Source organism: Gorilla gorilla, chromosome 23, assembly GCF_029281585.2.
Source record: "Gorilla gorilla gorilla isolate KB3781 chromosome 23, NHGRI_mGorGor1-v2.1_pri, whole genome shotgun sequence".
Lineage (NCBI taxonomy): Eukaryota > Metazoa > Chordata > Mammalia > Primates > Hominidae > Gorilla > Gorilla gorilla.
In genome coordinates, this window is record NC_086018.1 from 42,343,262 (window position 1) to 42,357,935 (window position 14,674).

General features: G+C 56.0%; 1 long non-coding RNA gene across 1 annotated transcript; it reads left to right on the forward strand.

Moving 5' to 3' along the window:
• Window positions 1-971: 971 nt before the first annotated feature.
• On the forward strand, window positions 972-8,841 carry LOC129529482 (uncharacterized). Its single transcript, XR_008675005.2, has 3 exons — window positions 972-1,289; window positions 6,911-7,052; window positions 8,602-8,841. It is a non-coding gene; the product is annotated as an uncharacterized lncRNA (long non-coding RNA).
• Window positions 8,842-14,674: the final 5,833 nt, after the last annotated feature.

The window sequence follows — 14,674 nt, forward strand, 5'->3', positions numbered from 1 at the left end:
GTGGACAGGGCGGGGGCAAGTTGTTGCCTCTTTGAGCTTCTGTTTCCTTATTTATCAATCAATTCCAGGCAGGAGGAAGCACTTTGGTGGGCCCTGGAGGGCATTGTGTTCACTCCACCTGTCTACCTGGGAGGAGGCGGAGGCCGTGAGGTGGGGAGACTCGGCCCAGGATCCTGGGAGGGAAAGAGGAGCCAGCCAGCAGCCAGGCCTCTGCCTCCCAGCCCTGGCCTCCTCTGAGGTGTGAGGCTGGCTTGGTCACTGCCGCCCTTGTGCCTTTGCCAGTGGGTGAGGCTGGCTGGCTGCCTGTCCCTGCTCCTGCTCTCCCAACTGACCATAGGAGCCTCGTGTCACAGCAAAGCCATGGCTTCCCTGTGGCTACAGGGATGGGTCACAGGGAGGAAGGGCTGCCCACTGGTTAGGGGCGCTGGCTGTGGGGTCAGAGCTGAATCTGCATCTTGGCTGCTGCTGTGTTGTGAGTCTTGACTGCTTGGGGCTGGGTACATAGCAGTTGCTCTGTGTGCAGGCATCATCGCCATGGCTGACTGCGGTCCCACAGATTTGGAAGGTGTGGTGAGCTGGGTGCTGGGGTCTGGGAAGCTCGCAGGCCAGATGCACTGCACAGATGCCAGCAGTGGGGTTTGCCAAAGGCCATCATCTCATCCCTGGGGGTTCCACAGTCTCCCAGCTCCTTCTCTCTGGCCTGCCCACCTCCCTCTTGGTCACAAGTGTAAACACAGGTTTCTCTTCCAGGCCTGGCAGGAGGCAAGAGGTGGCTTCTGTCTGCAAACAAAGTGCATGCAGCAGGCCCGGCTCTAAGCCACACCATGACCCCCCTCCCCAGTGTTTCCCTGTGACTACACTGCACTGTGAAAGGAACTTTGCAGGTGTCACAAAGGTGACTGATCAGCAGACCTTAAGAGGAGATGATCTGGCTCAGCTGACCTTGTCACATGAGTCCTTTCAAAGCAGAGCATTTTCTCTGACTGGTGACAGCAGCTGGGGCCCAAGAGACCCCGGGTGAGAGGGGTGGGCATGAGGCCGTGCGGTGCAGGGGTCTCAGGGCAAGGCAGTGAGGAGCTAAGAGCCCCCAACCAACACCAGCAAGGACACAGGACCTCAGTCCTACAGCCACAAGGAGCTGGATTCTGCTGACACCCCCAGATAAGCCCAGGAGCCTCCAGGCGAGGGCCCGGCCCTGCTGATACCTTGAGGTCAGCCTTGTGAGACCCTAAGCAGATAACCCACTGAGCCCACGCAGACTTCTGGCCTCCAGGACTGTGAAACAGCAGGTGGGTGGTGATTTAAGAGGCCAAGTTTGTGGCAGTTTGTTACATTTTGCAGCAATAGAAAAACCCACGTCCTCAGCAACCACTCATGCTACTGCCTTTTTAAAGGGGTGCAGAGCCTTACAGCCCATCCTCCACTGTCCCTCGAGGGGACAGCCCCTGACCTCGCCACTCCTCTGCTTACAGACCCTCCATGGGTACCTTCAGGATGAAGTCTGAGCTCCCGATGGTTGGGCATTCAACTTGGGAAAGAAAAGACATCGTCACCATCAGTTTGGAGAAGATTGGCTGCAGGGGCCCTGCTATGTGCTGGGGGCAGCTGAGTCTCACAAGGGACTGAGCTCCCAGGGAAATGCCTGGACTCCAGAGGCTACTGTGCAGACCTGTCTGCCCCTCCCGAGTCCTAGGGCTCAGGGCCCATGGAGATGCCCCTGGGTCAGGGACCACCGAGCAGCCCAGGCACACTGGGAGGACGTCGGCTACGAGGGGGTGACACGGAGCCAGGAGGGTTGGGGGACTGGGGAGCACCAACTTCACTTCCCAAAGCTGAAACACAAGAGACCCCGGGGATGCAGGCTGTTCCTGGCCTCAGTTTCCTCATCTGTAGGCGATCACTGATGATGAGCCCCGCTCCGGTAGCACCGGGCTCTGTTCTCAGCGTGTGATGCGCGTTATGTCGTAAGGTGGGGTAGGTGCTATTTGTCAGTGCTGTCAATAGTCAATATCACAGTTTCCCAGGCAAGGAGCTGAGGAGACAGGTGTGGCTGGAACAGTGGCTCTCAGGCAGGGGGAGGGGCCGGTGAATGAGGGCCCTGGCTCTGGCTTTGTGGCTGTGTCCTGGGCTTGCCTCCTGGCACCCCATGTAGCAGCTGGGGACCTGGACCAGATGGACTGGCTACCTCCTGCCGCCCCATGTCCTCCTCTGTAAATCAGGGACAGTGATGGCTGGCCTCAGCCCAAGGCTGGCTCACAGGAGGCAGAGGTTCTGTCCGGGGAAGTGAGAGGTCCCCACCATAGCTCAGATGCTCAACCCCTCCCCACAGCTCTGTGGCATCAGGTTCATCTGGGGAAATGGCGGAATCCACTCCTGTTTCCCGGCGCTGTGCGTCTAACCCGGGTTTGGCATCTCTGCAGCTGGCGGCTGTCACAGCTCACTGCATCCTACCACCAGGCATCTGAAACCCAGCCCGGGACGGCGAGAATTTAGATGGTGCCAATTGGCAGGTGGAGCTGAGCACCCAGCAATGAGCCTCACTTGCACAGAGCCCCGCCTACCCTGCAGCAGGCCCCAGAGTAATGCAGTAATAACAAACACGATGACAGGCAGGATCTTTGGTGTGTGCGGGAGTCCCTGAAGTTCACTGAGTGCCCTCCACACCTGCTCATGCCTTGCATCCATGCAGGGAGTAGGGGCAGGTGCTACCCTCTTCTCAGAGAGGTTGTGCCATGGGCCAGAGGTCACACAGCTCGTGAGAGGCAAAGCTGGGCAGAAATCTGAGGACCCTGATGCAGATGCTTGTGCTACTGCTGGGGAAGCTCCTTCTCAGAGCTTCTGTCTTGGGGCACTAGGGTGAGGGCTCCGCTCTGTAGACCAGTCATTTTATATCCCCAAGGTGGAGCCAGGCAGCCCAGGCCAGAACAGGAGCCTCAACTTTGTAGCTGTGTGCCCTGCATGAGTCACATGGCCCCTCTGAGATTAAGATCTACCTTTTTTCTCTGACCAGGTCACCAGCTCCTTGAGTACAGGGAGTGTGCCTTCTCTCCCCATTCTTCCTGGGCTAGGCACAGACTATTGGCAGAACACTCTGTTTAACTGAAGCCGAATGAAGGCCCCCACTTACCGGGGGATCTGTGCCTCACGGTGTCACTCAGGTGGTTTACCTGAATCTTCACAACCGTCCTAGGAGTCACTTCTATGCATTCCCTATTAACAGATTAAAAAATCAAACAGGCCCAGAGAGGTTAGGGGACTTGCCCAGGGGCACACAGCTGGCAGTGCACAGCTGAGATTTGAACTTGGATCTGTCCCTCCCTAGCCCCCGCCCTAAGCCTCTACTCCTGACCTCAATGCAACAAAGAACAGAGTAGAGAGCTCTGGAGTGGGAGCTTATCCTGGGTCTGCCTCTCTAGGCCTTGGTTTCCCCACCTGCTCCATGCTCATTGCTGGTCGGGCCCCTCTAGCTCACAGTGGGAGGCTCTGGTAGGCTCTGTACAGCACTGGCTTCTGGCTGGTTTAGCCCAGGCGCCGAGAGGCAGGTTATCTGGGATTAAACAGCTCAGGCCCCCGTGGCCCAGGCTGGAATTCCAGGCCTCTTTGATTGTGCTGAGCAGCCTCTCCCAATCTTGTAAATTGTTTGGCTTGGCCTCACGGAGCAACCTTTGTTATTGCAAAATCTCATGTTTCCATAAAGCCCAGGGAAAGAAGAGGCTTTGGCGGCAGGTTCCAGCGACTGTCTGAATTCTGTTCTTGTGAGGCTCCCAGCTGTGGGGAAGCCAGCCCGGGGCTGAGCGGCAGGGTGGAGGCCGTGGCCCTGGCCAGGTGGCCCAAGCCTGTGTGGGCACCTGCCAGCCGCAGCCTGGTCACCAGTCAACATCTGAGATGAACCAGAACTGCCACAGAGATGCCCAAGGGCCAGACGGGGTGAGACTGGGATGAGGAAGCCGGGGGAGGTGTTCCCATGGTCACAGGCCTGGGACACTCCACAGACCCTGTCCAAGGGCTCTCAGGCAGATGGGGACCAGCCAAGCCCTGGATCCTTTGGAAGAGGAGAAAGGAAGGGAAACTCCAGCTTCCAGAGCTTGGATTCATAAACCTCCTGCCAGGCCTGGGCCTTTACAAACATTTCCTCATGAGCACCACCAGCCCACCATGAGCAAGGCACTATTATTTTTGCACTGTTACAGCTGAGGATAGGAAGGATCAGAGAGGTTAAGTACCCTGTCCAGGGTCACACAGCTGGTCAGTAGAAGATGTTGTCTGCGCTAGGTTGGATTTCCAAACCCTTCAGAATCATTTATGCCACACATTGCTTTCTCAGTTGGAGAAAGCCAGGTTTCATCTTGGTGTCCAGGAGCTGCCTCTGCCTCAGTCTCTCCACCCTGGATCCAGGCCCCATGAAGGACCAGGCCCTCTGCGGTCGGGTTTGCTGACATCCTGCTCTAGGTCCCCCAGAATACCACGCCAGGTACTAGAGCCCAGGCCAAGAGAGAGGATGGGCTGCCTTCTGCCCCAGGGCACCATGGGAATATCTGGGAGCATTGCTTGCAAAGATGGATCCCCAGAACCCTGGCTTGCTAGAGCGACCTTCTAGGACCAGCAGCATGAGCCTCAGTTACTGATGAGAAAATGGAGGTTCCGAGGGTCCGGTGAGTTGCTCAAGGCCCCTGCGCAGTGAGCCCCCTTGCCACCTTCATGTTTCATTTCAATGTGACAGTTACAGATTTGCAGTCAGACTCTTGGGTCTGCCTCCTGTCTGTGCCCCCTTGGACAAAACACTTTCCTTTTGTAAGCCTCAATTTCCTCGTCTTTGAAACGGGGCCCACAGTTCCTCCCTTTTAGGGACCTGGGACGGTTGGTCAGTGGAGGCCATATAACTAACTGATTTACCACAAAGCCTGGCACACAGTAGAGCCTCTGCTTTGCAGTTCTCACTGCCTGCCCCCACTAGCGGTCAGTACCTATAGTTTGATATTTCACTAAGATACAGCAGTCACCGCTGCTGTATCTTAAGCACCTGCTGTGTGCAAGGTGCTCGGCTAGGCACTTGGTATCATCATCCGTGACAGTAACCACAACCGCTGTTTTGAGCCGCTCATTGGGCACAATTCTGTGCATTTGAGAAACATCTCAATGGCTGTAATGTGGGTGCTGTCATCACCACACCCATCTCACAAACGAAGAAACCGAGGCTGGAAAGTGACTTGCCCAAGGCAAAAGGCTAGCACCTTTGGTCAGTAGAGCTGAGGTCCCGTCCTCCTGAGCCAGCTCGGGGACCCTGGGGCAGAGCCTGGCCTGCCAGGAGAGGAGGGAGGGAGCAGTAAGGAAGGTTGGCGAGGGGGTTGGGTGCAGATGGGCAAAAATGGGAACCTGCAGGCTGCCAGGTGCCTCCCAGGGTGGAGTCAATAGGGCTGAGGACCCACAAACTGTCTTGGCCAAGGCCCCGCCCTGGACTCTGGAGTATGGCGGTCAGCGCAGGATGGGTCTGTGCCACAGACATAGGGACCGGTCTGCATGGGACTCTGCCCTTGACAATGGGGGCTCACAGTCCCTAGGTGAGCTGGCTTCAATGGGCAGAATCCCTTGGTCCTCTAGCTCTAGATACTCAGCCATTCCTCCTAGTACCCCCCCTCTTAGTACCCACTGGTGCCATCTGGTCCAAGACTCACTGTCTCCTGCCTGGACTTAGGCAGTAGCCAACAATCTCTCTGACTCCATTCTCTGGCCCACTGAGCCATCCTTCACATGGAGCCAAAGGATCTGTGTGAAATCCACATCCAACAGCATCGCTCTCCCGCTCAAGACCCTCCTGTGGCTCCCTATTTACTTTCAGGCCAAAGTCTGGATTCCACCTGCCATCTTGCCCCTTCTCCTGCCAAAGGCCACCCTAGGCTTGCATAGCCTCTCAACTTTTCTGAAGGTACCCTTATACTCTGTTTTCTTTTCCTGGACTTCTCTCTTGCTCCTTTTTATCTCTGAGGACCCAGAACATTTGTCTCCTCTTCCTGGAAGCCTTCTCTGAGCCCCAGTCTGGGTCCCTGCTTCCTTTGTGCTTCCTGCCCATCACAGCCCTGGTCCCAATGAAGTGACACTGTCTATCTGTGCCTCTGTCACTGCCAGGAGCTCCCAGAGAGTCAGGTTTGGTTCTGCCTTGGCTCAGTGTCTCCAGTGTGACCCACGACAGGATCCAGCCCAGAGGGGGTCTCCATGCCTGAAGTCGCATATGTGGTTCCAACAGGCCTGGCTTGGAGAGCCAGCCCGGGAGGCAGGCAGCGGCTGGTGCCTCTTGAGCTCCCCCGGGACACCTGGAGCAGTCTGGCCACGTCTGCAACTTGGCACTGATGTTTGATTAATAAGCATATTTGGTACTTGCCTTGTACCTTTCATCTCCAACCCTCTGAACGCGTCCCCAACTTTAATTAATTCTCCCCACAGCCCAATGAAGCTGCTCTTCCCACAGCAGATAATGATGTGCGAAGTCCTTTCAGTGAAGGTGTTGTGATTAATTCCATTGTGTAATTAGGATCATCTCTTCCCGCCTCCCAGGCCCCTTCCAGTTCTCCCCCTCCCTCCCCCCAGGCCAACAGGTGGACTCGAGGACTTCAGCATGGAGCACTGGTTTATTATTGTTACCAAGCCACACGTGAGCTCGCTGCCTCAACAGCTTGGCTTGTCCTTGGAAAATATAATGGGATAATTTTTGCAGAAATGACAGAGGCAGCAGAGGAGCAGTGGGTGGAGCGCAGCCACACAGGAACCTGGTTTCTGCAAGCTTGGGGAGTGAACTGAGGTTGGGAAGGGCCCTGGGAAATCACAACTTTAGAAAGCTCTCCCTCCTTCAGGAAGCCTCCTTTGATTAGTCTGCTCAGATTGGCCTCTCACTTTTCTGTTTCCCTCTGGCCTTTAGAGCAGAGGCCCCTGTTTTAATAGGTGATTGCTTGGTGTTGGCCTGGCCTTCCCAAAGACACTGAGAGTCCCCGAATCAGATTCAAGTTTCCATGTCTTTGCATCCTGAGGGGTGAGCAGAGGACTTTGCATCCAGTAGATGGGTATGTGTGGATGGGTAGATGGATGCGGCATGAGTGAACAGATGGTAGATGGGGGGATGGATGGATAGATAGGTAGGGAATAGGTGAATGGATAGATGGGTGAATGGATAGATGGGTGAATGGATAGATGGGTGAATGGATAGATGGGTGAATGGATGGATAAATGGATGGATGGATGGATGGATGGGTGAGTGGGTGGGTGAGTGAATGGGTGGGATGGCTAGATGGATAGACAATGGGTAGATGGGCAGGTGGGTAGAGGGTTGGGTAAGTGAATGGGTGGGCCAGTGGATGGGTGAGTAGATGATGGGCAGATGGATGATGGGTGAACAAGTTTATGGCAGGATGACTATACAAATGAGTGGTTGGGTAGATGGAGGGCTATGTGGACAACTGAAGGATGGGCTGGGTTGATAGGTAGATGGGTAAGGTGGTGAGTGTGAGATGGATGGGCAAGGGGTGCATGGCTCGGGGGGTTACTGGGTGAATGATGGGTGGTGGGTCTTCAATAGACAATAACAATAATGGCAGTAATAATTTACCTCCAGCTAATATTTACTGAGGTACCAGGCACTGTTCCAAACATTTTACATGATGAATTAGCCCATTTAATACTTGTAACTCTTCCACGGGAGAATGCATGGTAGATTGAGAGGGGGCAGCTTGGGTGTCTGTGTTGTGGACAGGCAGGCAGTCAGGCAGACGGCTGGATGTGCATTTTGTGATGGGGGCAGATGCTTGATGAAACAGATGGGGAGCTGGGCAGCCTGGGAGGGGAGGCGTGCGGGAAACAGGATGATGAGAGGTCCTGAGGGGCAGGTGAGAGGCTGACATAAGAGCTGAGTATGTTTTATTTGCCCCCACCCCAGGGAGGGACATTTCCATCCACTGGACACCCACACCAGGAAGCTGGTGTCCCCTTTGATGGCCATCTCTGCCTAGGTCCCTCATCCTACCACCCCTTAGGGCTGCAGCCGTCTAATACCATCCATTCCAGATCCCACTGACTCCTGCTGAATTTTGCCTCATAGGCCCCCTTAGCAGCCCCGGCCCACTCCCCTGTCCCCTACACATGGAAGCCAGAGGGATCTGGCCAAAATGCAATCTTTTTTTCTTTCTTCTTCTTTTTTTTTTTTTTTTTTTTCGCTCTGTCACTCAGGCTGGAGTGCAGAGCTCACTGCAACCTCCGTCTCCTGGGTTCAAGCGATTCTCCTGCCTCAGCCTTCCAAGTAGCTAGGACTACAGGCACACGCCACCACGCCCGGCTAATTTTTGTATTTTTAGTAGAGACAGGGTTTCACCATATTGGCCAGGATGGTCTCAATCTCCTGACCTCGTGATCCGCCCGCCTCAGCCTCCCAAAGTGCTGGAATTACAGGCGTGAGCCACCGTGGCCGGCCCCAGAATGCAACCTTAATTCTGCCACCTCCCTGCCCAAGCTCTTCTGTGGCTCCCAACCCCCATGGACAGCCAGCCCTGGTCTGCCATGTGTTACATGAACAGAAGCTGCAGACACACCTGAGGCCCTGGTTTCCCCCCCCAACAACAGGTTCCTTCAGGCTTCCAGGTCATGACTACAAGGTGCCTCTTCCCAAATGCCAGCCCCCATCTCAGCCCATTCAACTCCGGTCGAGGGAAACCTCACCTCCTCTGCAGCCCCCACCACAGCCACCATCCCAGAATCTGCGCGGAGGTCTCCAGCCTGAGGTCTGGAGCCACTGCTGTGTGCAAACCGTGGCTTCTCCAGCCCAGCCTCCTCATCTGTAAAATGAGGGTGAGACTTGTTCTCATCCCCCCGGTTGTCTTGTCGTGAGGACTCAATGAGGTGTGAGAAGTGCTGAGGACACAGCTGACAGAGAGTGCTTCGCGAATGCCTGGCTGTGATTGTTATTAATAAAGCGCCTGCTTCCCCACCAGGCAGTGAATTTCTCAAAGATAAGACTGGGGCTTCTTCATGGATGAATCATTTCTTTCAACAGATATTTATGGAGGCCCTTCCTCCGTGCAGGGCAGTGTCCTGGGTGCCAGGGACACACTAGTGCACAGAGGTCCCCCAGGCTCAGCCTAGGCCCCAGGCGACATAGGAGAGTGGTGACCGAATGGTGGCATCACGTATATGCCTAAATGACAGCAAACGAGACAAGCCAAAGGACCTTGGGGGCTGAGGTCCCACCAGCTGCCTGCTGGCCTGTTCCCTGGACCACGCAGGGTCCTTGCCTTTCGGAGCAGGGCAGACTGGCTGCCCAGGTCCTCCATCTGCATAGCTGAATCTCAGCTACTTCTCTCTCAGGGACAGGAGGGTGACCTTGCATCTCCCGGAGCCTGGGCCCTGAGGAGCTAAGAATAGTGAAGGGACCCCACCCCCCGCAGTGTGGCCAGCTGCTGCTGGCATCTGTGGGGACATGGCTGAGCCTGGGCAGCTGTTGGGGAGGGCAGGGGAGCCAGAGGTGGGGAGAGTTTCCATCTCCAAATGTGCTGAGCCAGCACTCTAGGCTGCCGTCCTTGCGGTCTCACCTGGAGTAGGGGAAGGCGTGGAACTCTGGCTCTGCCACTTACTAGCAAGTGACTTTGAGCAAGCTGCTTGTCCTTGCATCTCTGTTTCCCAGAGAGGAAAGTGTCAGGGCCCTTGCTTCAGGATGCGGGCTGCCTCCTGGCCCCCACTCTAATCCTGACCCCCACCAGGTGACTCGAGGATGGCAGCCCTTGCCCCAGGCCCCTGTCTTCATCTTCAGCTTTGCCAAGCGCATGCTCTACCCCTGGCACCCCGTTTCCATATGAGGAGGCAGCAGTGGCTGAGAGCTCACAGCACTGCTCTGGAGTCTGCCAGCCTGAGGACAAATGCCACTGGGCACTCCCAGCCTATGACCTCAGTCAAGTCCTTTGCCTCCTAGCCTGCTTCCCCCTGTGTAAAATGGGGACAATGGCCCATCCTTGGGGCATGGTGCTGTGGGGTGAGATATGCATGTCAATGGCACGTAGTGAGAGCTTCTGAAGCACACAGTAGGCGTTTGGTGTTGCTGTTATGCTTCCCCCGGGTTGGACTGCTGTGGTGACTTGTATAATAGATTACCTCTGCAGAGCCAAGCTGGAGAGGAGAGAAAATGGCCAAGTTTTCTGCATCTCTGAGAGTCTAGGCTGGGACCAGCAGGGAAAGCTTTGGGGTAGATTGGAAGGGCCCCAACTCTCAGAGCTGGGAGAAACAGTCTAAATTGGCTGTCCATTCAGGTAGGGAGCTCCCCATTCCTAGGGGCAATCAAATATAATCTGGTCCTCTGCTTTCCAGTGATTCACATATACGTGGGTCAGTATTTTCCCTGAGATTTCATGATGCAGTTGTTTATCTAGATCCTCGTCAGTAGAAACACTCTGTATAAACTTTAGGTGAAAATCAGGTCTGACCCTGCCAGGCTCCTGCCACAGACCCTTCTATGCTCCCATTGCCCCAGTAGGCAAGGGAGGGGAGGAGGGGAAACCCAACAATGATGTCCCCATGCACACCACGACCCCGGCCACCAGACCTGGAGTGGGAGAAAGGACAAAAGGCCAACACCAGCAGGTGGCTGAACATGGACAGGTGGATTCAATCTGGGCTGAGGGCTCATCCCCAGGGGCCTGGAGAAGATGAGGTGAGAGGCAGCGATGGGAACAAATCAAAGCGATTCATGTGCCGCCCAGAGCTCCTGTCACGCAGTGAACTGGGCACAATCCTTGGGGTGTTCTTTGATGCCTGCTTCATAGAGGAGGAGTCAGAGGCTCAGATAAGTTCAGAGATCCTCCCACGGTCAACTCCCAGCTGTGGAGTGGGAATCTGAACCCAGCTGCGAATGCTACTGCCCATCGCTCCCTGGGTGGCGTCTGTGAGGGGTCATTGCCTCGCTCCCTGGCCAGCACAGGCTGGTTATGCAGCTGAATCCCGGGCTGCTGCTGGCCTCTGGCACAGGTGGCCCCTGCTGCACTGGGCAGGCCTGTTGGGTTCTGAGCTCTGCGGCCCGGGGTGGGCCTGCTGCCCTGGAGTGGATGCCTTCCCCGGGTTGCTGTCCAGCTCATCACTCCCCTGCCCCATGGCTGCACAGAGTCCTGAGCGGTCAGCAAATCACAGTGACTGTTTTCTCCCCCCATGGACCAACTGGAGGGGAGCGCTCAGGTGTCTGCTGTCCAGGTGTCTGTTGGCTGGCGCCCCTGACCTGCGGACTCCAGAGCAGGTTTCCAGCGGTCAGGGTGGCCTCTCTCAGGCTCCATTCGCTGGACCCCTATCCTATAACATCCTCCTGAAACCCAGCAGCCTCGGGGGAATTGAAGCACAGTCACTGTAATGAGGGCGAGTTCCTGCATTTGGATCTTAGCTTCAAACCCTCCCACAGTGACCAGGAGTAAGGGTTCTTCCACTCAGCAAGGACACAGAGGGTGAAGGCTGCATTCCAGGAGTTGCTCTAGGCCACTCAACTTGGAGAGGCGGAGGCAGAGAGAGAGGCTGGGAGGTATTTTTCTGGGTTACGTTTGCAACCTTGACCCTTCCTCTTCACTTGTTCATCTATGGGCTGCCAAGTCCCCAATCTCCCTCTTGAGCATGAAACCCATGTCACCAACTGTCCAGGCCCTGAGGCTGCAGGCAGGTCTGAGCTGGAACTCTGCACCCTATGCCCAGATCTCCACCCTCACCCTCCAGTCAGATGCTTCCCCTTGGCTGGCACCAGGCTCTGTGGTTCCACCTTGTGAATTCGTCCACTTCTGTCCACTACCACACTGTTGGCACCACTGTCGCTGTCTAGGCATCATCCTGCTCTCTGCTCCCAGGCCCCCGCCTGAGTACCATCAGCCTGGCTCTGCCCAGCAGCCCAGCCAGCTGCCCGGAACCTCCTGCAGTGGGATGATCTGACCAAGGTACCAAGACACCAGCATCAGCGAGATATCACTAGTCAGTGTCCCCAGAAAGGCAAAGGAAGGGGGTCCCCCTTTCCCAATCCTGACTCCTCACTCACATCAGAGACCAGAGAGGGAGGATTGTGGGGACACTCTTTCAGGAAGAGAGTGGGCACAGTCCCACCCTGAGTCTCTAAAGGGGAGGAGACTGCTGCCAGCTTCTCTTCTGCCTGGTGGGACCAGTGAGAGAGGCTCAGTGTTGACTGGAACCAGGGGCTGCAGGCTCAGGGGAAACCCAGGAGAGAGGGCTGGGTTGGGCACGGCTATTATTCCCAGAGTTGGCCTGGCCGAGGTGCCTACGTCAGTCTGTGGTTCAGACATGGGGCTCAGGGCTGGGGGAGTCCTGCCAAAAAACCCTGACAATAAGTCTTCAAGGTGTGAAGACCTTGAAGAAGAGACTCAAAGACTAGGCGTGGGAGGGCAGCAGCCTGGGGCCAGCCATCTGCTTTGGGAAACTCCGCCCAGTGGCTGCATCTTGCCGTCTGATCAGAGGACGAGATGGGCAGGCAGGTGGGGTGGGATTTGTGTTAGAGGCTTGGGGGGCTGTGGTTCAACTGATTTGCCTGTGGCCTCAGGGGGTGTGAGCCCCATCCCCATTTATGCGGGGGGCTGCCAGGTCCTCAGACCACCCCTTCCAGTTCCTCCCAGGTGATGGGGTTGCTTCTGAGGAACAAGCGGCCTTTGTCCAGGAGTCACGGGGGGTGGGGACACCCCAAGTTCACAGACGCCCCTCCCCCACACTAGAAAGTATGAATGGAGACAAATTTCGTCAGCCTGGTGTTCACATGCATGGCACAGCTCCCCCCAGCCCACTTGCCCAGGGGCCCCAAAGGTCTCAGCCTCGCACGAGATTCCCCGACTTTCCAAACTTGTCAGCTTTCCAGGTTTGTCTTCCTGGATGTGTTTCTGCCCAGGGTTTCTGCTGTGCCTGAGAGGTGGCCCAGGGTCATGTGACGGGGATAGAAACTAGCCCAGCAGGCCTGGGTTTGCCTGCCACTGTGCTTCTCACTTGCTGTGTGACCTGAGGTAAGTTACCAGAGCTCTCTGAGTATGTTTTCCTAGCCAAGCTTTGGACAGATGCCCTGTGCGGGGTGAGTGGTCAGAAAATGCTGTTTCCCCTGTCTCCCTTCCACTTTTGAATGTTTCCTCTTCTCAGCTGACATTTAAAACAATTCCCACAGGCCGGACGTGGTGGCGCATGCTTCTAATCCCAGCACTTTGGGAGGCCGAGGTGGGCTGATCACTTGACGTCGGGAGTTCGAGACCAGCCCGGCCAACATGGTGAAACCCCATCTCTACTAAAAATACAAAAATTAGCCAGGCATGGTGGCGGGCGCCTGTAATCCCAGCTACTCAGGAAGCTGAGACAGGAGAATCACTTGAACCCGGGAGGCGGAGGTTGCAGTGAGCCGAGATTATACCATTGCACTCCAGCCTGGGTGACAAGAGCGAGACTCTATCTCAAAAACAAAGCAAAACAAAACACCAGTTCCCACAAATGCCCTGAACCTCCCCCTGAAACAATGACTCATCTTGGGGCGGGGGGTGCCATAAAGTATGTGATCAATTTAACCCTGTCTCAGCCACAGTGTCATCACCCCAGCCCCTGTCACCTCACTGATATTAAGTAGGCAATGAACACAGCAGGTGGAAGCAGTCCCTGCCTGATGGGGGAACCAGATGGTGAAACCGATGGCAGGGCTGCAGTGGGAACCTGGCTTTGCCTGCATCACAGGGGAAGAATCTGAAGAATTGGCTGAGGGCCATTGAGAGCCTGCGGCTGACGGAGACTCGGGGAATTTAATGATGGGTTAGTTGCCTGCATACAGGAACCTGCTGACATGGCATTTTGTGGGCAATTCTGGGAATTTTGGTGACAAGTGTTCCTGACCCCTCAACCTTACCCTCACCCCCACTGTGGTTCTCAGTTTCTGATTGGGTAAGGACAAACCTCAGTGGAAACTCAGTCCCAGCTGGAAGGGGCCCCAGAGGCTCTCTGGTCAGGGAGGCTCCCTTTGTGTGAGTGTGTGCATTCACGTGTGTGCGCCTCTTGGCAGAGAGGATTCTAGGTTCTTTCAAAGCTCAGAGAGGTTTGTGATTCCCAGAGACCAAGAACTGCAGGTCTTGTTCATTTTACAAGCAGGAAAAGCCCCGGACAGCCTGGCTTGACTTACAATGTGGCCAATTTGCTTCCAGTTGAACCATTCCCATAGTTTCCTTCAGGAAGCAGGTCTGGCGGGCTGGGCGTGGTGGTGAGGGAGGTGTCAGGGACATCTGTCACTGGTGCCCCTCCTCCTGGGGTTTTCAGGAGTAGGCCCAGGGCTGGCACCCCCTCACGATGGCCCCACACCCAGTCACAGCCAGTGGAGACCACAGTAGAGGGGAGGGGACTCCTCTGGGCTTGGTCCTCATTGGTCACTATCTGTGGCCCAGGTGCCCTGGGTACTTGAGCCTCAGGAGAGGACGGCTTTGGCCACCACGTCCACTGCACTGACACAGCTCCCCTCACTGTCCTCACCCCCCTCCTCAGTTTCCTCTTGATGGTCAGCTGGCCCGCCCCCTCCTTTCTTGCAGAAGAGGAAACAACACAGCCCTGTGACTCTTCAGGGCTCCCAGTTTTCTCTGTCTCCGCCAGACTGGTGGGGCTTGCTGCTGGGCCCATTGGGGTGAGATGTGTGGGCCCCACAGCCTTCTTCCTGCCT